Genomic DNA, 23,612 nt, shown 5'->3' on the forward strand with positions numbered 1-23,612 from the left:
ATGCAAAGAAACTAGAAAATCTAGAAGAAATGGATACATTCCTGGACACATACACCCTCCCAAGACTAAACCAGGAAGAAGTGGAATCTCTGAATAGACCAATAATAGGCTCTGAAATTGAGGCAATAATTGATAGCTTATCAACCAAAAAAAGTCTAGGACCAGATGAATTCACAGTCGAATTCTACCAGGTGTACAAGGAGGAGCTGGTACCATTCCTTCTGAAACTATTCCAATCAATAGAAAAAGAGGGTATCCTCCCTAACTCATTTTATGAGGCCAGCATCATCCTGATACAAAAGCCTGGCAGAAACACAACAAAAAAAGAGAATTTTAGACCAATACCCCTGATGAACATCGATGCAAAAATCCTCAATAAAATACTGGCAAACCGAATCCAGCAGCACATCAAAAAGCTTATCCACCATGATCAAGTGGGCTTCATCCCTGGGATGCAAGGCTGGTTCAACATATGCAAATCAATAAATGTAATCCAGCATATAAACAGAACCAAAGACAAAAACCACATGATTATCTCCAGAGATGCAGAAAAGGCCGTTGACAAAATTCGACAGCCCGTCATGCTAAAAACTCTCAATAAATTAGGTATTGATGGGACGTAGCTCAAAATAATAAGAGCTACTTATGACAAACCCACAGCCAATATCATACTGAATGGGCAAAAACTGGAAGCATTCCCTTTGAAAACTGGCACAAGACAGGGATGCCCTCTCTCACCACTCCTATTCAACATAGTGTTGGAAGTTCTGGCCAGGGCAATTAGGCAGGAGAAGGAAATAAAGGGTATTCAATTAGGAAAAGAGGAAGTCAAATTGTCCCTGTTTGCAGACGACATGATTGTATATCTAGAAAACCCCATCATCTCAGCCCAAAATCTCCTCAAGCTGAGAAGCAACTTCAGCAAAGTCTCAGGATACAAAATCAATCTGCAAAAATCACAAGCATTCTTATACACCAACAACAGACAAACAGAGAGCCAAATCATGAGTGAACTCCCATTCACAATTGCTTCAAAGAGAATAAAATACCTAGCAATCCAATTTACAAGGGATGTGAAGGACCTCTTCAAGGAGAACTACAAACCACTGCTCAGTGAAATAAAAGAGGATACAAACAAAGGAAGAACATTCCATGCTCATGGGTAGGAAGAATCAATATCATGAAAATGGCCATACTGCCCAAAGTAATTTATAGATTCAATGCCATCCCCATCAAGCTACCAATGCCTTTCTTCACAGAATTGGAAAAAACTACTTTAAAGTTCATATGGAACCAAAAAAGAGCCCGCATTGCCAAGCCAATCCTAAGCCAAGAGAACAAAACTGGAGGCATCACACTACCTGACTTCAAACTATACTACAAGGCTACAGTAACCAAAACAGCATGGTACTGGTACCAAAACAGAGATATAGATCAATGGAACAGAACAGAGCCCTCAGAAATAACGCCACATATCTACAACTATCTGATCTTTGACAAACCTGAGAAAAACAAGCAATGGGGAAAGGATTCCCTATTTAATAAATGGTGCTGGGAAAACTGGCTAGCCATATGTAGAAAGCTGAAACTGGATCCCTTCCTTACACCTTATACTAAAATTAATTCAAGATGGATTAAAGACTTAAATGTTAGACCTAAAACCATAAAAATCCTAGAAGAAAACCTAGGCAGTACCATTCAGGACATAGGCATGGGCAAGGACTTCATGTCTAAACACCAAAAGCAATGTCAACAAAAGCCAAAATTGACAAATGGGATCTAATTAAACTAAAGAACTTCTGCACAGCAAAAGAAACTACCATCAGAGTGAACAGGCAACCTACAGAATGGGACAAAATTGTTGCAATCTACTCATCTGACAAAGGGCTAATATCCAGAATCTACAATGAACTCAAACAAATTTACAAGAAAAAAACAATCAACCCCATCAAAAAGTGGGTGAAGGACATGAACAGACACTTCTCAAAAGAAGACATTTATGCAGACAAAAGACACATGAAAAGATGCTCATCATCACTGGCCATCAGAGAAATGCAAATCAAAACCACAATGAGATACCATCTCACACCAGTTAGAATGGCGATCATTAAAAAGTCAGGAAACAACAGGTGCTGGAGAGGATGTGGAGAAATAGGAACACTTTGACACTGTTGGTGGGACTGTAAACTAGTTCAACCATTGTGGAAGTCAGTGGGGCAATTCCTCAGGGATCTAGAACTAGAAATACCATTTGACCCAGCCATCCCATTACTGGGTATGTACCCAAAGGATTATAAATCACGCTGCTATAAAGACACATGCACACGTGTGTTTATTGTGGCACTATTCACAACAGCAAAGACTTGGAACCAACCCAAATGTCCAACAGTGATAGACTGGATTCAGAAAATGTGGCACATATACACCATGGAATACTATGCAGCCATAAAAAAGGATGAGTTCCTGTCCTTTGTAGGGACATGGATGAAGCTGGAAACCATCATTCTCAGCAAACTATCGCAAGGACAAAAAAACAAACACTGCATGTTCTCACTCATAGGTGGGAATTGAACAATGAGAACACACGGACACATGAAAGGGAACATCACACATTGGAGACTGTTGTGGGGTGGGGGAGGGGCGAGGGATAGCATTAGGAGATATACCTAATGTTAAATGACGAGTTAATAGGTACAGCACACCAACATGGCACATGTATATACATATATATATATATATATATATATATATATATATATATGTAGCAAACCTGCACGTTGTGCACATGTACCCTAAAACTTAAAGTATAATAAAAAAATAAAAAAATATATAGTCACTATAATGTGAATGCATATTTCATAAATATTAATGTCATGTGTTGACTTAAGTCATGCTTAGAGATACAACTGTAAAATAAAATATTCCAAAGTGGAAAAGCAATGAGAAGTTGCTAGCTCAGAATACTGTCTGGAGCTGAAAAGGTAGATCAAAACATACCATTTTCACAATTTAACAACTCCTATGACTTGGATTTTCCTGTAACCAAAAAGTGTAACCTCCTGATCAGCTCATACACAATCAGGTTCCATGCACCCCTCAAACTCTTCATATTTGACTATACTTTTCTGGATGCCAGAGAAAATCTCACTGAAATAAAAAATACCTTTTGGAGAATTTTTCACAGTGCAACCTGAGAACTTGAAGAGTCACAGTGCCCTCTAGTGACCCATTGATAAGAACCATTTTTATTTCACTTTCAGAGAACAATAAAGTTTAGGTGAATATTATGCATTTTCAGGGAGTTTTTTCCTATAAATATTTATAAATGCCAATTTCTGTTTCTGAAAGTGAAAATGTGTAAGTTACAAACAACCATGTAGCACACTGGAGAATAATGACTCCTTTATTGGTCCATTGCTCTCACAGTTACAATGTTGCCAGAGGGCAAAAAAAGTCTTTGCAATCAGCCCTACAAAACAAGGTGCATTAAAATGTACAAATATAAAATTCTTAATATGTAACTGTGACAAGGGTAAGTTTGTGGAGTGGTGTATCTGTATTCTAGTCCCAAATCTCTTGGTGCCTGGAGGCCTGTGCCAAAGAACTTGATTTTGTTGTACTTCATTTTCTTCATCTAGAAATGAAAAAAAGTTGGCAGTGTTGGTAAGGATGTAAGAAAGTGGACTCTAAACATTCTGGTGGCAACATTAATGCTACAGCCTTTCTGGAGGGAAAATTCACAGTAACTCTCAAAAAGCCTCAAATGTACACTGCTTTAGTGCCGGAATAATAATAGCCAACATTTAACTCCTACTCTGCCCCATACATAGTTCTAAGTGCTTTTTGTATATTGGCTTATTTAATCTTCACAACAATCCTATGACATAGGTACAATATTTAACCCAATTTTACACATGAGGAAACCAAGGCACTAAACCTTGCCTAAGTTCACACAACTAATAATTGGTAAAACCTACATACAAATTCAAGCTGTATGGCTCAGAGTCCATGCTCGCAGCCATCATGCTGTATTTCCAGAAATTAAACTTCTGAGAAAGGAAGGAAATAACCAAGGATGTACACAAATAATTTTCAATCAGGCTATTAATTCAGCATCACTTGTAGGAGGAACTAAAAGGAAAATAACCTAAGTTACCAACAGTAAGAAAATCATTACGATAATTGTGTTAAAGCTGAATCATTGACTCCGTAACCTTACGGAATTTCTAATGATATGGAAAATGTTCTCAATATATTAAGTGAATATAGTTTATAAACATACATATATATTTACATATATGTACGGTGTGCTGCCATTTTTTAAGATATATATTTTTAAGAGTAAGGAAGGAAAATTACCTAAGCATAAGCACAGTTATGTGTAGGTGGTGAAAATAGGAAGTAAAGATTTTTTCTTCTTTTTTCTTTTTTATATCCATTTTTCATTTTCAGCACTTTCTATAATTCTAAAAATGTTTTATTTTTAATGAGGGGTTTAGTTTAAATGTGATCTAAGAGACTTTCTAGCTCTAAATTTCTAGAAATGTGATCGAGAATAGTCATGAAATTTTAGAACTACAGAGGAGGAACAAAATCTTATGGTCTCTTTAGTAGTTCCCAAATTGGCCTGCTCCTCGGAAATCAACTGAGTAAATCAAAGTATAAATTCACAGCTTTACCCCTTCCCCAATCTGGATCTCTAGAGAATGAGGCCTAGGTAACTCTTATGATTTGTCAGTTTGGGGAACTACTAATGTATCCCCGATGCACCATTTTAATCCTCGCCAGCACATAAACCAGCATTCCTGGAAACCAAATGCAGACCAGGGCCATGATCTACTGTTGACTGTTATAAGAAATCCAATTGATATGGACAAATTTGTATTTTGTATTTCAAATTCAATTTTTTCATTTTTTCAGAAAAAAATGCTTCTTAAAATGAGTAAGAAATATACTAATAAAAATTTTTTAGCTGTAGAAATAATGAAAGTCAGACCCACCAACACTAAGCAGAATGTATTCTCACTTACATTCATTGCAAATGGCTTGTTCACATTTCTTAACTACATGCTATTTAAAGAAACCAAAATGTGTTCCTTTGGGCTCACAGATTTGCAAAACACAAAATCAGACCCAAAAGGAAAGAATATATTTGATACTGTATAGGGTGGGGGGGTGTATCAGTTAATGCAACAAGAAAGTTGTGTTTTAAACCAAAGGTTGTCTAAATAGTCCTGGTTGCACAGAGTAAGAGTAAGAAAAAGCCACTCTGGACACATAACGAAAGCATTTATAAGGAGTTGGAGAAGGAAAGTCTTCCTTGGAGTTTCGGAATTAAAATTTTGTTACCTTTTCTGAAGCCACTTGGCATATTTTTATAGCAGCAATTTTTGTGGTATAGTAACCTTCGTGAGTCTCAAATTGACTGTAAAGGAAGAGATGAAGTTACCTAACTCACAGGGAGCTGCACAACACTCAGAGTCTATCTTTTCTAGGGCACAGACCTAGATGAATGATACACCCATGTCACTTTGTGCATGAAGAGATCTTCCACAAGGTTTATCCCAGTAGAAAACAGGGCTAGCCACTGATCTAAAACAGGACAGGTAAATAAAAATGAAAGGCAATTTCTATCATTCAAAAAGAAATACACCCTGATGTAGCAATCTCAACAAAAAGCATATATACACACACACAAATATTTAAAAACAAAAACTAGGACCAAGTTTGAATTGAAAAGCTCCATGAAAAATAGTTTGGCAATAATTGCCATTGAAGCCACATGAACTGTGGGTAGCCCGTGCTGTTGGTTTGATTGCTTGGGTAAGTCACCAGATGACCCCTTCCCCCAAGCTGTAACTGCAAATTCTGCTTCAATTCCCTTACCTGAGCTTTCACTCTGCTTTCTTACAGTCCTGGAAAATGTTCTACTCAAGGCAGCAAGTACACACATAGCCCAGATGAACTATAATTAAGGTGGCAAGAAACCAAGGAAAAGAGCAGGCAGTGTTAGTTCGATTATTTCCTTTGCATGGGTAGCAGATGGACTCAAAAGTCTAATAACCCTTTTGTACCTCAGCTAAGGCTGACAATGCATCATTATACTCAGATGGGAGCAAGGAGAAGGTGCCTAGCAACTAGGACTTGGAATGCTTGGGCTTTTGTCAATTTACGTCATAATCTTAATATTAAACAGGCTTGCTCTCATTTGCCAGTCATCACCTCATTTTATGTTTTTCAAACACAAGAAGATTAAAAAGTTCTTTCCTGAAAGTACTTTAGCCCCTTAGATATAGAACAGTAGTAGTATTTAAGAGTCTCCCCTTATAAATGCATACATAAAACTGCCATGAGCCTTGATGGAAATTATATCAGTAAGTTGCAGGACCTACCATGGGTAATATTTTCATTAGTTATAGTATGCAACATAACCCAGGCTGTTTTTGAAACTGAGTGAGACAAAAGACTATTCCTTGCACTGCATTACTCTTGTGCTTTGAGTTGTTTATATATAAAAGAAATTACTGAAACTTCTATTTCTATTTAGTTATATCTTTTCCTTTTTAACCTCTATTTGTCTATAATGCAAACAAAATATATGTTTCTGGTTGTGTGCTCAAAACATCTTAGATTGCTATGCCACAGTATGTGCTCAATTAATAATTAAGGAAGACAAGAAAGAATGTAGAAAGGACAGAGATCTGAGAATGAATCAAAATCAAGAGACAGTTGGTGGCCCGTGTATTCTCACAGCACAGAACAGCACAGGAAGAGAATTTTTAGTAATAGATAATTAGAAGAATGGAAATCTCCATTTTTCTCCAACATACTAGTGTGATGTCTGATTACATCAAACTAGGGGGAAGGGAACTTGTTAATCTTTAATTTTACTGTATAGTGAAGAAGATGCATATTGAAAAAAAGTAAATATCTATCAGGAAATCCAGAAATATGAATTGGGGATGTAAATCACACAGCCAGACCTCAGGTCCCAGATAAACAACTTAACATATAATTCACATTCTCCTGCCTTTCTCATTGCAGAAGCCAGTGAACAGGAAGAATATTACACAGACCATAAGTCAGAGTCATCATTGAATTCTTACAAATCTGTTTGACAACAACAACAGAGAATAGAACGAGGAGAAAGCAGAAATATCATTAATTATGATGATAAATATATAATCGTTTGCGTTATTCATATAGGACCCATTCTCCCCAGTAGATATTTTAGAGTCTGAAGTACTTCAAAGAGGAAGAGAATTAGAAGATTTTATGGACCATGTAATTCCCACCCCACCAGGGAGGAGAGTAAATGTCCCAGTCCAAGCCTGACTTAGAAGAGGAAATTTTCCTAACATTATATTGACAAATATTGCCCTAATATCATAATATCTTCTCCACTCTTCTTCCAATGCTACACTCTCCTGCCATCCAACAACATCCAATCAAAAAAGTTTGGAGTGTCTATCTCATCTTGACCTGCCTCCTATCATCCTATGGTAAATAACGATATATTTGGAAGCTAGCAAGTGAAGTAAATATTACAGTGGGCCATGAAATATTATAGAGAAGAAAAATATGAAAAAAAAAGCTGAATTGTAAAACAATCAGTAGAGGCAAAAAAGAAAAAAAGAAAGAAAGTCACTGAAGCCAGGCCATTCAAGCCTCTCCCTTGAGTAAATAATGTCATATTCCTGATTCAAACACAAAGAGGGAGTTAAATGTTTTCTGCCTTATCTCTCACAGCCATTCCAAATCTGTTGAACTGTCATTAGACCTTTTCAAAACTGTGTTAAACCTCTTCTAATATTTTACAATTCCTTACATAAAAAAGTTAAAGTAACCAGAGTTCCTTCTCCAAGATCCTACTTTAAGCTGGGAGGGGCTAACCTCATATGGAGCCTTGAGAATGTTTTTTTTCTTTAACCTTTCCAGGTCAAGGATATGGCTTCCTCATTGGTAAAATTAAGCAAAATTATCTTCCTATACTTTCTTCATAAATTATTTTGAGATCCAACAAAAACACTAAGAAGTTTTAAAACATTGTGTTACTTTTTTCCTCCAAAGATAAAAAGGGACCATCCTTCCAATGAGGGAAAGACATGAAATCTACAGGATTAAGTCATCTTAGATGCTTACATGTGCAGCATTCTTAAAAAAGAGCCTCAAACCTTCAGCTCTGGATAACCTCTCACAATGGAGCTGCTGTTTTAATACATTCTTATAATGCCAAGGTTTTATAAAAGGAGGGTAAAAATACCTTCTTTGGGCAATGTGTGTGCAAATGGAATGGCTTATTAAAGATTCCCTCAATGAGAATGTGTAAACACTGGTCTTGGCCACAAACAAACAATTTCCTGGGGCAAACTTCATGGTCTGACTTCCCAGAAATAGCCTGGAAACTGAACAAAAGGAAACGCCTTATACTGTTTTGTCTGTAGCCACAAAATATACACATAGGGTCCCACCCAGCCTGAATTTAACTCTGGGCCCCCATAAAAAACAGAAATAATAAAAAGTCCCATTATGAGGCCATTATACCTAAAAATGGTCTCCACGCTACCTACAAAAGAAAGCCAATATGATTATGGTCCAAGAATCTGACCATGCTTAAGGGTGGCAAAATGAACAGGTGCCCTGTGCTAGGCAAGAAACCACTCCAGTTGCCTCCATTCCCCTCAGCTCTACTGAGTTTAAATCCATCATAGGGAGGAGTAATAGGATAGTATTTGCTAACTTACCCAATTTAGAGTATTTGATAGATCTAAGTGAATATTTACAAGAAAACATCCATCAATTATTAATTTTAAAAAATGTTATTATCATAACTGTAGTTCTAACAAAAAAAGGCTTAGAACAAATCACTCAGACAGGGAAAACCCTATTCTTACATTGCTAACTCTCTCTCTACTACTATCTTAGGTCCAAAATCAGGTCTATTCATGTCTTTCTATTCCTGCTCCCGTTCAATCAAACCAGCTTACTGACAAGATTAACCACTTCTGTTGGCAGATTGGAAAGACAGAGTTAACATCAACTTCTCCCTCTGCTTTTTTCCTTAAACTCAATCACCATTCCTTTTTAAATATTTATTATAAATGCCTCTCCATTTCCTCTGCCACTACCATGGTCCAGGCCCTTGGCATCCTGCCCTGGTTGCTTCCAACCTTGCCTTTCCTACCACTGGTTCTTAGCACTAGCTGCACTGTAGAATTACCTGAGAAGATTTGAAAAATACCCCCAAACCTCCTATACAAAAAACCTCTAGCCAGTAAGTTCTTGATGCTTCCCTGTATCACTCAAAATAATAACATTTAGTGTAGAGGTACATGCATTTTATTTCTTTATTTTTGCTAAATTGAAATACTTTATAGTAATAATATTTATGCATATTATCAAAGTAACAGTATGCATATTGTCAAAGGACATGCAAGCATTTCTGATCCCAGAGTGTAAAATGCCTGTGCTATTCATTTTGTAGAAGAGATTTTTCTCCCCCCAAAATTACCAACAGGTTACAAGCTACTATAACTGAGTTGAAAACTGTTATTACTATTGTATAATGTAATTGAAAGGGCACAGGACTAGGGATTTCAATTTTAGTTCTGATTTCTTGATTGAGTTATTTTGTTCTGCTGAGCTTCAGTTTTCTTTTTAAAAAAAATGGGATTAATAGTATTGTCCCTACCTACCTCATACAATTATTGTCAAGATTAAATGAGATTCTATGTGTGTTTGTGTGTATATATGTATACAACTACAAATCTCAAAATCCTCCTCTCAAGTATATGCATTTTATTTCTAAACATACTATAAACCCTTAGATTTACTCTAGTAAATATCACAATATAGGTAAATATTGCAAATTAAGCAATATTCTACAAAGTAGAGAAAGCATTTTTTAACAGAGTTATTGTCTCTGTAATCAATTATGCTCATCAAATACCAGAGACAGCCTTCTCTATTTATAGGAACTACAAGTGAGAGTATGTGGAACCCCTCTCTCAGGCTGCCAGCACTTTCACCCTCATCTGTAATCATGCTCTGTTGTCCTTGGAAATCCTCCCTAAATCTGCAAATAATTCCCACCCCCTAATTTCAAAGACAAGAAAAAGCAAACCAATCAACAGGTAAACTACCAGCCATGTCTTGCTTCATCAGGCCTGGTTATCCCCTAAACTCCACTAAGAAGTGAGATGGGGAGAAGTATAGGAAAAGTTGCTGCAGAGGGTGAGGGTGCTTGGTGAGGGCACTTGAATCTAGTGAGGATGCATCCTCAAGTGTTTGTCTATGAGAAACAAATAGTGTGTTGAAATGTAAATTAACAGGATATGATTCAATGAATGCAAGGGGAAGGTAGAGGGCCAAGACTAGTTTCAGGCCAAACCATATCACAGACACTGGAACATATTTGAATCTGCTTCAGAGCTCAGGTCCCTACTTGAAGTGTAACACAGGCTATCTCTTAATTCAGGCACCATAAGAATAATTCAAGAGACCTGAAGAGGTTTCTAATTATATCCCAATATACCAGATAAATCCCAATTAAAGTTCCAATCCCACAGTATCTTAGCCAAATAAAAAGTTCTCATAAAATATATCAAACCTTCTTATCCTATATATTTAGAAACATTAAAAAGTTTTAACAACAATCCAATACATGATTCTGAACATGAACTTAGACAATTCTCCAGTTAAACTGTTTTTAAATGTAATATTCAAATTTTTTATTCAGTTGATTATTTATTGAGGAATTATTTATTACCTGTGTTAAAGACATTATACTAAAATTTCCATTGACAAAATACTTTTTTCAGAGTTTATAATACAGTATATAGTATTGTTATCAGCTGTTTGTGGTTATCAAATATTTTGAAAATTTGATAAATGATACAGCTACTCTTACCAGAAATGCACAAATACATGTAAAATTTGCATCAATTTCAGTGGTTGAAGATTATCTAAAGCTTATTAGAACCCTTAATGTTGAAGGAAATATAGAAATGAAGAAAATACAGAGTGGTATAATAGCCTTCTCCCCATTAAAGTAATAAGATTGGTGATAAGAGTTCAGATGAAGGAGCATTCATGTGGATGTAAAATAATTAGATAAGAATTCATGACAGAAGACACTTTTGGCCTGACCTTGAAGGATGAGTAGAACTTTGCCAGACAGAAGTGGAAATGAAGAGACAACACTCAAGGTTGCAGGAATGACAAAACAGAGGAATCAGATAAAATATATGAATATCTGGCATGTCAAAACAAGAAAAATTTAAGTACCACTGGAAAAATTGGGCTTCATTCTATAAACAATGCCAAGTCATTAATGCTTTTTAAGCAAGGGAGGGACATAATCAGAATGGTATGTTGAAAAGCTTCTTCTAGTGACAGTAAAGGACACATTGGTGCCAATCAGAATTGAAAATAGGGAGAAGGCTATTGCAAAGGTAAGCAAGAAGTAATGACTCAGTGGCAGTAGTTTGATGAACAACATTTCAGAGGTAGAAACAAGTAAAACTGACCATCTATTAGAATGTGGAGGATGCAAGAAAAAGAAAAAGTATAGGTGACTACAAATATATGCCTTTTTAAATGGTAGGGAACATGGAAAATTGGACACATTTTGAGTGGAAGATCAGTTTATTTACAACAGATTAAGTTTGCGCTATTACTTATTCCTGAATATAAATGTAACATATTATGAATCTATCCCTCAGAATACTAATAGTATTAATAACTATAATATTAAAAGAAAACAGACTAAAACAAATATCTTGAGATTCTATCAGGAAATTGCTCAATCGTTCAAGAGAATTTTCAACCCTTATGCAAACAGGTAGGAATTCAGTGATTAGTTTGCAACTCACATCCCATTTCCAAATCATAATCTCTTAGTTTTAGGCTTTGCAACATAAAAAGGACTAATCTATAGTGTGTAAAAAAAGAAGGTGTGTGAATACTTAGTATAAGCAATGTTGCCAACCTCATCAAAAACATCGATTTCTTCCAAAGAGAAATAACCTCATCAAAGGGGTCTGGTTGGGAGGCTGAGGCAGGGGAATTGCTTGAACCTGGAAGGCAGAGGTTGCAGTGAGCCGAGATCGTGCCACTGCACTCCAGCCTAGCGACAGAGCAAGACTCTGTCTCAAAAAAAAAAGGAGGGGCGGGGGTTGGTCTATAGATACTTGACAATAGCAGGCAATAGAACTAAATCAGAAACCACCTCCTTGCCTCAGCCTCAGCCCTCTCAGACTAAAACTAAATGGGATCCAAGAAATTACCTAGTGCAGCCTTCCTTGAGTAAACAAAAAAACCCTAATGTCCAGAGACATTAAGGAAGTCACTTTGCTAATAAATGGCAGAACTAAAGCTACAACTTTTGTCTCCTGATGCTCATTCCAGGTGTGCTTTCCTCAGCCCCATATTTTCAAATGTTTCATTGGTCATGAATTAACCCATGAATTAATCCACTGACTTCAAGTTAACCTAAGTCCCACAGAGCAGGCCTGGGGAGAATACTGAGCTGCCACACTGACGGATGGTTGGAGTTGCCTCCAGCTGTTTGGGCAGAACCTCTCAAGCAGCTGGCTGCGGTGAGGGATGAGTGAATACACATATTAATAAGGAAAGAGTTAGAAAGGTGTAACAGCTTCCTCTTAGATGCCCTTTGCCCTCTTTCTGAATTTCTTTTCCAATTATCTTAACTGCCCAGTGGCTGCTAAGAGATCTGATATCCAAAGAGTCCAATGGCCTCCACTCTACAGCCTGCACTTCTCTCTCATTGAGCCTCACACTCCCAAAGTATCTATACCTGTTCCTTCCTTGAAAGAATGCTAGTGCTTAAAAATCACTACTCTTTGAAACAGAGAAGCAATGTGATGAAAATGATATTCGAATTTCAGAATTTGGGAAGATACAGTGAAAATTCCCTTTCTCCACACTATTACAGAAGCAGAAACCAAATGCTTTATCCAAAATGGCTGGAAAAATCAGGCTTTCTGGGAGCAGAACCTAGGAATCTATTCAACAAACTCCCCCAGGAGATTCTAATGGTCAGCCAGGTTTAACAATCTCCAGTATAATGTGTATACAAATTGTTTTCCCTGAAATTAGGTTTTGGGTGTTCCAGTTCCATAACTAAGACTCTTTTTTAAATTATTAGTAATATACTTTAAGTTCTAGGGTACATGTGCTCAACGTGCAGGTTTGTTACATATGTATACATGTGCCGTGTTGGTGTGCCTAATGTAATGACGAGTTAACGGGTGCAGCTAAGACTCTTAAATAAGAAAAAAGCAACACAGAACTGCTGGAGGTTGAATAAGACACAGCAAGTACTGGAGCTAGAAGGTTTTGGAGACTTCATCCAGCATCCTGTCTCTCATCCAGAAGAATGCCTCACGGGTTGCCCAAATTTCCCATTGTTACACATGAAAAGGAAGATTGGCTGTTGTTTATTTTTTACAGATTACAGATAGAGAGTAAAATTACAGATTACAGATAGAAAGTAAAATTCTAAAAAGAATATCAATTTCAATATATTTCCTGAAGGAGAAAAAAAGAAACTATGTGTAGACAAAATTTGATAACCAATATACCTTTCATATGCTAAATCATTAATGCATTTTCTGCTTAAATGCCAAACAAAGATTAACATGCCCAAAAATATTCAACTTACTTTACACTTTACATAAGAAAAAACAGCAGGCCTCTGCCTTAGTGAGACTCTGCTTCATGGGTATTTATAGATGGAGTAGAATAACAAATCATTAGGACATTTTTGAGAGGGGAAAAAAGCATGAATAACTACACTTACTATATTTCATGTGTCAGTCTACTATCTCAGCATTTATAGAGCCCACAGGAGGAATTTCTTGATATTTCTTCTCAGTTAAAACCAGCTGGTAAAATTTATAGTTTTTCTGGTTCACAGAAAACTATGACCTTTGCACAGGAAGGGTGTTGGGCTTTTAGTAAGTGGAGAATAAATGATATTACCAAGAAATATTACTTTTCAACTTATTTTATACTAGCTCTATGCCACAGTCTAACTTCGATGCTCCCCAGTACCTTCTAAAATCTTAAAAAAGAAATCATATTCATCTTACAGAATGACTATCTCAAGGGAGGAACAATTTTCTAAGTTAGATAAAGTTTCTTTTAGATAAAGCCAGGTTGTGCCTGCACACAAATATCTCTTAACAAAACATTATACTTGCTAGCTAAGGTAAAGCTTACTAGTGAGTTCTAGTATATGTTGCTCCACATCAATATTTAATATTTTTCCATAAATATGGACAGCAGAAAATATAGAGGAAGTGGATTAATTTGGATTGTTTATTAAGTGACACATGCAGGAGACCAAAGAATAAGGTTCAGAATATTTGAGGTGCATTGAAATTACACTTATTGTGATGAGATGAAGATTCTTACAGCAAGAGTGTTTTCAAGCATGAGGGAGGATTCTGGTGGATTGGCAATGTTCTGTTTCTTAATGTGGATGGTTATTTTGTGAAAATCAGTGAATTTTTTCTTGCACTTTTCGAGGTATTTGTTATATTTCACGGTAAAAAAAATTAAACAAAAAAAGAACATCACTCATTTCTTCTCCCTGCTGCGAACACCTTAAAATTACATTGAAAGGATTTTTTAAAGTTAGAAACAAAAGAACAAAGAGAATAGGGGAGGATAAAACAGAAAAAAAGAGAGATGTCAATTAAATTTTGGAAGGTGGAAATCACATAAACTTATAATGACTGACTTAGAAGACAAGAGAAAACTATATGCCTGCAGGAAAAAGACAAGATGCAAGCCTTAAAGAACCAGGAAAAGGCTCCAAAGTTGGGTCTATCAGATACGCCTTAAGCTGGGGTGCTAGTGGGACTAAAAATGGAAGAATTGGTTATCAGTCTGTATAAAAAACAGCTAAGTTCTTAGATGTCCTCTATCACCACAGCAAAAGACTATAGAGATTGAACCATAGGAACTTTGGACTAGGAGTTGTCCAGCACAGTTGAGGCCAGTGAAGCCATACTTCGTAAAATTCTAGACTACTTGAGCCCTCCCTGACTTGACTCCTTGTGTGCTGGCAGTGAGCCTTATAACCTCTAGACAGGAAGGTAAACAATTTCTATCTGAGAAAACTGACCATGTATAAAGAAAAGAACCACACGAAGTATGAACAGCAAGGCAGCATGCTGCCCACCAAAACAGCCTAAAGAGAAGACCCTCACAATTGGCAGACCCTTCAGGCACACACAAACACACACACATACACACATGCACACATGCATACACGCAGCTTTCATTCATCTCTTTAAGCCCTCATTCTTAACTAAGAACAGGAAAATTTACCAGATATTTGAAAATATACATAGATTTGATATGGATGATTATTAAAAAATTAATAAAAATGGAGCTCAGAGGAAATAGTCCATACAAAGAAAAAAATAAAACTTTCAAACAATGAAATTAATATCCTCAGAGATAAGAGAAGATATTAAATTCATGAAACAAGAATAGAATATAATAAAAAAGAAACATTAAAAGAGAAAAAACTTCTGAAAAATTAAAATTATGATTGCAGAAATTAAATATGAATTTTTAGATTAAAAATAATTTAGTACTGGGGATCAATGAAAAATTTGATGATACTAAGAATAAAGAAAAGACCCTAAAAGCCTCCAAAGAGTAAAACAGAGGCAAACAAAAAAAAAAGGAAATTACAATGTCATCAGACTTCTTTCTCAACAGCAATACTTAACTCTAGCAAAAAAATGGCATAGTATCTTAAAATTCTGAGGGAAATTAACTTCCAACCTAGAATTCTACAACCATCCAAGTTTGAAAGCAAATAGGAATGTAAAATAAAGGTATTTTCAGTCCTATAAGTTCTCAAAACATGTACCTCTCATGCATCTATTCTAGGAAGCTACTAGAAGATGTATTCCACCACAACTGGAGAGTAAAGCAAGTAAAGGAATATAAGAGGCCCAGAAAACACCAGAGAGTGAAGAAGTAAATGTGTAGAATATTAGTTAACAGAAATCCCGAGACAAAACCATGTAGGAGAGAGAAAGACAGCAGCTTGCCTACATTGAAAGAGGAGGAAGGAAAGCTTCAGAAAGGTTGGCCCTAAGGAAAATATTAAGCTGATAGATTACATGATGTGTCTGAATATATGGAGAGGAAATTCACATTTCTAACATTAAATTTGAGGATAAATTAGTGATAAGTACAAAGAAAACTAAGGAAACCAGTAAATATTTAGTGAAGAGAAAGAAAAAGTTTACAAAAGAGACCTTCAGCTTCCAGCCAAGATGGATTGACAGAGACTAGGCCTCTTACTCTACCACCTGAAACAAACAAAAAAAGGCAAATTATATGAAACAATGGTTTTCAAGACACTGGACATTAGATGGCAAAACACAGCATTCTCTGGGAGAACACTCCCTCCAACAAAAGCATAAAGCATAATACATATTCTTTTCAAGTGCACAAAAAACATACCATATTATGGGCCATAAAAAAAGTCTTGATGGCAAATAAGCATATGAAAAGATGTTCAACATCATACAACATTCAGGAATTGCAACTAAAACAGCAATGAGATACCACTATATACCTACTAGAATGGCTGAAATCCAAAACATCAATACCACCAAATGCTGATGAGGATATGAAGCAACAGAAACTCTCATTCACTGCTGGTGGGAATGCAAAATGGTACAACCACTTTGGAAGACAGTTTTTCAGTTTTCCACAAAACTAAATATATTTTTACCATACAATCCAGCAATCATGATCCTTGGTATTTATCCAAATTAGTTGAAAACATATGTCTGCACAAAAATTTGCGTGAAAAAGTTTACAGCTGCTTGATTCATAATTGCCAAAATTAAAGCAACCAAGATGTCCTTCAGCAGGTTAATGGATAAATAAACTGGTACATCCAGACAACTGGAATACAATTCAGCAGTAAAATGAAATGAACTGTCAAGTCCCAAAAAGACATGAAGGAAACATAAATGCATATTACTAACTGAAAGAAGCAGAAGAGGATTAACTAGGAATAAATCTGATCAAATATGTGAAAGACTTGTACACTAAAGACTTCAAAATATTCTTGAGAGAAATTAAAGAAATGTATCTTGTATCAATTCTCCCAAATTGGTCTATAGATTAATGAAATTCAATGAAAAATCTGACCACGAATTTTTCAAGAAATTTACAAGCTGATTCTAAAATTCACTGTAAATGCAGAGGACCTAGGATAGCAACAACAATTTGGAAAAAAAAACAAAGTTCATAGGCTAACAATTCCTGACTTCAAAACTCATCATAAGGCTACAGTAAAATGCTTGGCTGAGAGTGCAGCCTTCTATTGCCTGCTATGCTTCCCACAGCCACAGAGAATCCAGGTCAACCCTGTGGGGACAGCAAGGAGGCTGGAGTTAGGGGAGTGAGATGTCTGTCAGGCCTCTGATGGACTTCCTGATGCAGCTGGAAGATTACACATCTACCAATCCACAGGCAGTAACTGGTTACTACCTAAGCCATCCTGGCTTTGAGGCCTCAGACTCACAAATAATTCAGTTTAGCTCCTTAGCTGCCCATAAATTCATCTCAGGTATTGCCAACTATGCCTTATAGCACTACAAAATGAAGGGCAAAGCCCCTAGCAGCTCATGAAACAAGAGCAAAGACCACACGTACACCCAAACCATGGAAATCTTGACTCCTGCCCTTAGGAAGTATGGCATCAATATGAAGAAGCTGTACTACTTCTCCTGAGTCACCCAACCAAAATGTATTTGTCTGTTTTCTTGTCCCCACACCAGCTTATTTTCATAATAAACTTTGTTGTGACAGGCAAAAAAAAAAAAAAAAACACAGTAAAGACAATATGATATTGGTGTGAAGATACATAAATAGATGAATGGAATAGAATAGATAGCTAGAAGTAGACCCACATTTATACAGAAACTGATTTTTTATTTAAAAAATGGAAAGGAAATTCAGTGGAATAGAAAGTCTTTTCAACAAATAATGTTGGAACAACTGGCTATGGTAGGGGAGAAAAGTAATACCTTTCTTCACCCATCGCTAGGCTCACAGCTGAAACCTCTATAACAACAGACAGATTAACAAGAGAAAAGCATAAAAATTTTTATAAGTTCTATGTGACGCAGGATCCTTCAGAAATGCAGTCCCAAAGAAATGGGGAAACCTGTGTATTTTTATGAAACCTGTGCATTTTATGGACAGTCATGCAGAAGATGATTGAAGGACAGAAGGATATGGTCTAATGTAATAAACTGGGGGAAACTTAGCAAGTCCTGTTTGTTAGATTCTTATTGATGTCTCTGTATCTTCAAAGATAAGGACATTCTTCTTTTCTGGGTATAGGGAGAACCCCTCTGGAATCAGATATTATAACATATTTTCAGGGAAAGTCAGCTAAGTTTATGGCCTGCTTCAAGGGAGAAGGAGTGAGGGTAATTCTTTCTAGTTTCTGTGGCCTGGTTCTGCTGTTTCGTCAAATGGCATAGTGCCATATTTTGGGGTAGCCTGTCCTATAGCCCATCATTATCCATATGCAGAAAAAGAGCTTTGATTTATATCTCATACCATATACGGCAATTAATCCAAAATGAATCTTAAGCCTAAGTGTAAATAAAAAGCTATAAAACTTCTACAAGAAAACATAGGAAAAAAATCTTTGTGATCTTTAGTTAGGCAAAGATTTCTTAGATACACCACCATAAACACAATCTATAAAAGAAAAAAGTAATAAAATGGACTTTATCAAAATTTTTAACTTTTGCTTTTCAAAAGTTTTCTGAAGTTAAGAGAATGAAGACAAGCCACAAACAGGGCTAAAATATTTCTAAATCATAGATCTGATAAATGACTTGTTTCAGAATATATCAAGAACTTAAATCTCAACCATAAGGAAATTTTTAATATCCAATTTTTTAAATGAGCAATTTCAACATACACTTTACTAAAAAAGATACATAGCTGGCAAATAACATGAAAAGATGTTATCATTAGTCATTAGGGCAATACAAATTATGTAATATATTATATATTACAAATATATAATTATTTATAAACAATATATTTGGAAATACGTATTTGTAAATATATAGTAATATATATTTGCAAATATTTGTAATACATAAGAATATATATTGCAAATTATATATTGTATCATTACTCATTAGAGCAACACAAATTTAAATTGCAATGAGATGCAAATACACACTGATTAGAATGTCTAAAATTAAAAAGACAGAAGACTGCCAATATGAAGTGTTGGTGAGGATGTGGAAGAATCGGAGCTCTCCTACACTGCTGATAAGAATACAAAATAATACAACCACTTTGGAAAACAGTTTGGTAGTTTCTTAAAAAGTTAAACATCTACCTACCATATGATACAACCATTTCACCCCTAGGTACTTACCCAAGAGAAATGAAAACATACGCCCATACAAAGATGTGTGCATGGATGTTCATAACAGTTTTATTTGTAATGGCCAAAAACAGGAAATAACCCAAATGTCCAATAGGTGAATGAAGGGATAAACAAATTGTAGTACATCCATACAATGTAATACAATTCAGCAATTAAAAAAATAAAATTACTGTGAAGTGCAGCAACATGGGGACTACATACTCTGTGATTTCATTATGCAAAATTCTTGAAAATGCAAACTAATCTATACAACAAAAAGCATATCAGTGGTTTCCTAAAGGGTGATAGGCAGTAAAGAGGGATTAGAAAAGCAAACAAGGAAACTGTTGAGGGATTAGTATATTCAATGTCTTCATTGTGATAATAGTTTCATGGGCGTAAACATATATCAAATTTTATCAAGTTTTCCACTTTAAGTTTGCAAAGTATTGTGTTATATATCTCAATAAAGCGGTTTTTGAAAGCTATGAATCAAATAAAAATAATCATAGATTTGAATAATATTTATATAGTCATAATAATATAACCACTGGCTATTAGTTTAATGAAAATTGTGACATATTTTTGGTGGGGAGACCAGAGGCTGGGTTGTTTCATTTGCTGGGTTGTTTCATTTGCATTTTTCTGATTTCTAGTAAGGTTTTGCATCTCTTCATATATTCATTGGTCATTTGGATATTTTTTCCGTTCTGTGAATTGTTTGTTCATGCACTTTGCCTGTGTTATCCTTGCTGATTGGCAGGAGTTCCTTGTATATTCTAGATATTAATCCCTTTTTAATTATATATGCTTCCCTATCTTCGCTCAGGCTATCCCTGACAGTTAACATTTTCTAACTCCTTGCCTTTCTTTGAAGGCCACCTAACCTTCCCTGTCCAAAACACTAGGCAGGTCATAGTGTCAATTGTCTTTATCCCTCAGTACTGTCTTTAAATATAATATCCTGAATAAACTAAAAAATATCCTCAAAGGTCATATGAGTCTGTAAGATAGATGTCTCATTAAAGAGTTTTCCTGAAGAATAACTGCCCCAGCCAGAGAAATTTATACCTGGCTTTAGAAAACTGCAAGCTATGTCAAATTGGAGATAAAGAAAATAATGTGTTGTGAAACTTGGTCCACCCTCCCAAATTTCCCCACATCCACTTATTTGCTTATGAGGCAGTAAAGTACAGTGGTAAACCTTTGGAGTCTGATAGACATTATTTCAAATCCCAGAGTCTTCATGTTCTAGGTAAAAATGAGATTGGTAAATACCTACCTCACAAGACTGTTTCCATGCTTAAGTATGATAGTGTGTCTGGAATTTATTCCTTCCAGTGGGTTCTTGGGCTCACTGACATTAAGAATGAAGCCACGGACCTTCGCGGTGAGTGTTACAGCTCTTAAAGATGGTGTGTCCGGAGTTTGTTCCTTCCTATGTTCAGATGTGTCTAGAGTTTCTTCCTTCTGGTGGGTTCATGGTCTTGCTGACTTCAGGAGTGAAGCCACAGACCTTTGCAATGTGTGTTACAGCTCTTAAAGGTGGCATGTCTGGAGTTGTTTGTTCCTCCCAGTGGGTTCGTGGTTTCACTGACTTCAGTAGTGAAGCCGCAGACTCTCGCGTTGAGTGTTACAGCTTATAAAGGTAGTGTTGTCTCACAGAGTGAGCAGCAGCAAGATTTATTGTGAAGAGCGAAAGAACAAAGCTTCCACATCACCGAAAGGCACCTGAGCAGGTCACGGCGCTGGCTTGGGTGGTCGCTTTTATTCCCTTATTTGGCCCCACCCATGTCCTGCTGATTGGTCCATTTTACAGAGTGCTGATTTGTCCATTTTACAGAGTGCTGATTGGTGGATATACAGTCCTTTAGCTAGACACAGAGTGCTGATTGGTGCATTTTTACAGAGTGCTGATTGCTGCATTTACAATCCTTTAGCTAGACACAGAGTGCTGATTGGTGCACTTACAATCCTTTAGCTAGACAGAAAAGTTCTCCAAGTCCCCACTGGACCCAGGAAGTCCAGCTGGCTTCACCTCTCAATAGTGCATGGAAGTGCTTCCTTAGCACAGTATCTAAAGCACAGTACGCACCCAGTAAATGATACCGTTATTATTACCTAGACTGCCTGTATTAGTTTGTTCTTGCAGTGCTATAAAGGAATACCTGAGGCTGGGTAATTTATAAAGAAAGGAGGCTTAATTGGCTCATAGTTCTGCAGGCTGTACAGGAAGCATGGAGCATGCATCTGCTAGGTTTCTAGTGAGGCCTCAGGAAGTTTTCAATCATGGCAGAAGGCAAAGGGGGAGCAGGCACGTCACATGGCGAGAGTGGGAGCAAGCAAGAATGCAAGGGTGGGGGGGTCCTAGACTCTTAAACAACCAAACCATTCATGTGGGATCAATCCCCATGATCCAGTCGCCTCCCACCAGGTTCCTTGGGAATCACATTTCTACATGAGATTTGGAAGGAACAACTGTCCAAACAATATCACCACCTTTCCCCGGTCCACTCTCCCTTTCATCCTGGCAAAAACCTTTCTATTATTTTGTTGCAAGAGTAATTGCGGTTTTTGCCCTTTTTCTAATTTTTAATTTTTTAAAAAAGTAATGGCAAAAACCACAATTACTTTTGCACCAATCTACTTATCCTGTAAAGCTGAGTTCAAAAGCCGTCTCTTCCATGATAAAGGGCACTCGGGCACAGCTCTCGGCACAGCTCCACTGAAGCACCTCTATCACTCACTGAGGCTCATTGGGTCATGAATGAGGAACCACCTCCTCCTGCCATTCAAGCATAGGGGCCTATTACATAAAGGGAAGAAAAATAAAAGAAGAAAATGGCTACATTTGTGATCCATCCTGCCATCACTGCTGACTCCAGTGGTATCTGTGGCTGATCAGGGAACTGGCTAAATATGAATATGTGGGAGACCAAGTAATATTAACTGAAAAAGATCTGCTAGAGGGTGGTTTCAGAGAGCATCCCTTCCACCGCTGTGTGGTTGCAGAGATGCCCAAGAAACACTGGACTCTGGAAAGAAAGAATTACTGTTGGTTTCACCATGTACTGTTGTACCTATGACCCTTGAATTGGCAAGCTATTGTACTTCTTTGGATGAGTAATGAAAAAGGCTTTGGCATAAATCAGAAATTCTGAAGAATTTAAGCCAGGTCACAATGAAGTATCACTGTAGCACCATGCACTTCTTAGTAGCAGAATGAAATGAACCATCTGTTAACCTCTACAAAAGAAGAGGTGCCCAGGGAAGACAGCTGGAGACCCTTCAAAACCGACATGGAGTACTTGCTAAAAATGGCAGCAAAGGACTGAAGCGGGGTGTAGATGATGACAACATCCATTCTACTTTAGAACAAATTCCCAACTTATCTTGCTTTCTCTCCTGTTTATAGTCAAATAATAGAATGAACACTCATTTCAAAATTTCATTACCAGTGGCACTGTTGCATGTTTGGAATGTCGTCTCTTTAAAATGACAAAACTGTATGCAGTTTGGAGTAGATTTCTCCTTGAACAACTTTTGATAAACTAGGTAGTATGGTCTTAACATATATGAAAAAGTCATTCTTTTTTCTTTTTTTTTTTTTTTTTGAGAAAAAGTCATTCTTGTAAATCATTTAAATGGGTACGATGTACACACTGGTATTTAGAGTTTCTGTTTTAATTCTTTTTAAATAAACTATCATTTAATCTTAAAAAAAGATATGCAAATCCAGCTCTCACAAACAAGTACAAGCCAACTTCAGCACACCACTATTTAAACTCTATCATCACCCCCAAAATTTTAATCACTCCCTTTTCTGTGGTCTCAAGCACATTATTCGTTTGACTTCTGTGTATGGGAGAATACTATGATGAGCTCAATACATGACTATTTCCCACAGTAAAATGTGAACTCCCTAAAGTCAGGAATAATTACCCATGTCACCCATTTTTAACACAATAGTTTTCTTCTTGAATATAGCTAGCAACAAGAGTAAGCACTATATATAAATACAAATGATAAAGAGATAAGCCAAAGAAAAGGGAAATAATATTGACCAACTGTAAAGAAAATGATCTTTAAAATCGCAAATGAAGAAGGGAGGAGGAGGAGAAAGATGAAGAAAAGGAAAACAGGA

General features: G+C 36.4%; 1 long non-coding RNA gene and 1 pseudogene across 2 annotated transcripts in view; one reads left to right on the forward strand and one right to left on the reverse strand.

Annotated features, from left to right (window-relative positions):
* Positions 1–23,612, reverse strand: part of LOC100608394 (uncharacterized) — a 414,197-nt gene that overhangs the window by 373,314 nt on the left and 17,271 nt on the right. The gene's annotated exons all lie outside the window — the stretch shown is intronic.
* On the forward strand, positions 21,906–22,803 carry LOC100612460 (diamine acetyltransferase 1-like; annotated as a pseudogene).

The sequence above is a fragment of the Pan troglodytes genome, chromosome 3 (assembly GCF_028858775.2).
Source record: "Pan troglodytes isolate AG18354 chromosome 3, NHGRI_mPanTro3-v2.0_pri, whole genome shotgun sequence".
NCBI classification, from domain to species: Eukaryota; Metazoa; Chordata; class Mammalia; order Primates; family Hominidae; genus Pan; species Pan troglodytes.